This window comes from Galeopterus variegatus, unplaced genomic scaffold, assembly GCF_000696425.1.
Source record: "Galeopterus variegatus unplaced genomic scaffold, G_variegatus-3.0.2 Scaffold2257, whole genome shotgun sequence".
Taxonomy (NCBI): Eukaryota; Metazoa; Chordata; class Mammalia; order Dermoptera; family Cynocephalidae; genus Galeopterus; species Galeopterus variegatus.
Window position 1 is genome coordinate 20,234 of NW_007728368.1, and position 2,872 is coordinate 23,105.

Consider the following 2,872-nt stretch of genomic DNA (forward strand, 5'->3'; position numbering starts at 1 on the left):
CCAAAATGAATGGGATACTCCAAAAGAAGTACTAAGAGAGAAGTTTACTGCAATAAACACTTACATCAAAAAAATGGAAAGATTTCAAATAATTGACCTAACACTATGCCTCAAAGAACTAGAAATACAACAATCCTATTCCAAAAGTAGTAGATGGAAAGGAATAATCAAGATAAGGGCAGATTTTCTTTTTTTATTCTGAGGAAATAAATCGTTTATTTCCCAGGTTTTATGGGGTGCAGGAGTGTGTCATTATATTCCATATATAATCAATCTCTAAGGTAAATACCCTGTTACTATATGTTGTGAGCCTTAGAAAACCAAAGGTAAAATTTTTTCAGATTTCCAAATGTCCTCACAACGAGAGCAATTTTTCTCTCCGGATTTCTGCCCACATTTATATTGTAGCCTGAAATATTATTCTCTTGCTTGTATTGTGTACTTTTGGATGTGTTTTACATTTTATCTCTTCTTTTTAGTTGTTTTTAGTGGAAGAGGCAACCTTAAAACCTAGATCATCCAATTACTGGAAATGGAATCTCCATTAACTACTGATTAATTCCTGCTGTTAATCTGAAACTGTAGACGGTTAGAAATCTTGATTTTCATTTGATTTTTAGAATAGGGTTTTTAGTTAATGCATATATGGGACAAAAGTCCTGGATTTAGGGGACAAAAGTCCACAGATAGCGTGGCAAAAACCCATCTAATCAATTCTAATCACTGTTTAGGGATGGGATTATGTAATTTGACTATTTAACATACTGATTGTTGTTAAAAGATGTAAGAATTCCTGTAGAGAAAAATGTGAAAAAATGTTTGCTAAGGACAAGCTGTTGGTGGAAACTTTAGAGACAATTATAAGAATGGAACTTTTGCTTAAATCATTTGGGGAGAGGTTATATTTTTGGTTAGATAACAATCACAGTTTGAACAATTTAGCTTTTCACAAATTGTACTTTGGAATGTCACCTTGCTAATTTAAATGATGTTACTAGTTTCTATTGTTTAAGCTATACTTAGCCACAGATAACTTTTGTCACATTCCCATGTCTTTGTGTCCTTTTGAAATGATTGAATTAACTGATTTTTCTTGTGAAACTTTGTTGTCTTTACAATAAAAACAGAAGCTAACTTTGAATCAGGTCTGTACCCAGTTTTCTCCAACCAACAGAGGACTTGTTGAGGTGCAGTCCCTTCAGGCTTCTCACTGCATTCATGTTGCTTTCAGTTATCTTTTTTTGGTCTCCATTACATAGTGAGAGGTGTAACCTGAAACCAGGATAGATGCAGGAATACAAATGCTACTCAAAGAGATACTCTCCCTAGAAATATGTGCATATTATACAAANACAAAACCCTGCTGCATATACTGTATGGGATGAAGTTCTAGTCTCAAATCACTGTTCCAGGTATTGAAATTTGACATTCTTTTTCCCATTCCTTACCCCCCTGCCTCCAGCACATAAACTCTCTTCCTACACTAGGAAAATTCCATATTTAAAGAGTCTTGGTAGTGAAAGGAAAAAACCCCGGCCCAAGCGCAAAAGAAACGCACCAGGAGACAGGGACTCACCCGAAGTGTATCAGGCAGGCAAATGAACAAACGGCTGCCCTCTCGGGAGTGGGAGCAGCAGCAGGGAGAGTCGGGCTGGGCCTTTTATACCCAGTCAGGCTGAGCTGGGCTGTTCCTATTGGCTAAGAAGGAAGGGGAGGGAAGCGGGCAGGGTTAAGCTGAGTTGGGGTTTTTCTATAAGTGGAGAAATTCACGTGCACGGGAAGGGGATGTGGTGGTGAATAAGAAGGGGGAGGGGTCTTTTTGTGATTCTCGGAAAGCATGCTGTTCTAGGGACCTGAAACTCTCCGCAGCCATTTTGGATGTTCCTCCTGTCCACCCGCTGCTGTCTTTGACATCGGCTAAAACATAATTGCCTAACAAGTAGTAGGTAGAGAACACTTCCTTATATTATAAAGGAAAATTCACTTTCCCCAATATTACTGCAATTAGACATGGCATGATGCTTCANATTATAAAGGAAAATTCACTTTCCCCAATATTACTGCAATTAGACATGGCATGATGCTTCACCTCTACCAGTCTGATGACAACATGTCAGCCTCTGACCAGGACATGGTGATACAGAAAATGCGGGACAGTGCAAAATGCATTTTGGTAAAGATGGTGTGTGTGGCCATAGCAATGTCTGGTTTCCAGGAGCAGCAGTGACAGCAGTCTTAGCTGTAGGGGCCGGTGTCCAGCATCATGGTCAGTGGTAAAACCAAAGGCAGTATTTTTTCAGATTTGTCAAATGCCCTCATGATAAAAACAACTTCTATGTCCATGAGCAGCAGCAGGGGCAGACGTTCCTACGTGGGACCCCACCTAGGCTGGGATTGTGGATTTTGTCCCTGGCCATATAGCCTCAAGCTTTGTTGTTTGTCTTTCCCCAAAATAAAATAGGTCCATGCCATTTATAAAAATTGCTTTATGCTTAAATTAGAAAAACTTGCAATCCAGTTTTGCTCCAAGAAGTGAGTGAGAAACAAGTCTGGGGAGTTGTTTCAGAGAGTAGCATTCAGAGATTTTTCATTATGCTCAGCTGAGAGCTATGTCCTAAATCTTTGATCTGGCTATACTCCATGGTAGAGAAAATGACATTTATCACCTAACATCATGTCTCATAGTTGAGGAGAAATGTCTTCCCTCTTCTTTCCCAGGAAAAAACATTTAAATGTGGATTTAAGAGCCCTCCCCACTCTGGATGCTGTCTGATCACTGACCTCAGTGGTTCTGCGTCTGACTGAGCACCAGGATTGCTTGTGGGCTTGTTACATAATACTCAAGCCTCTCCCCAGGCCCACAGTATCATAA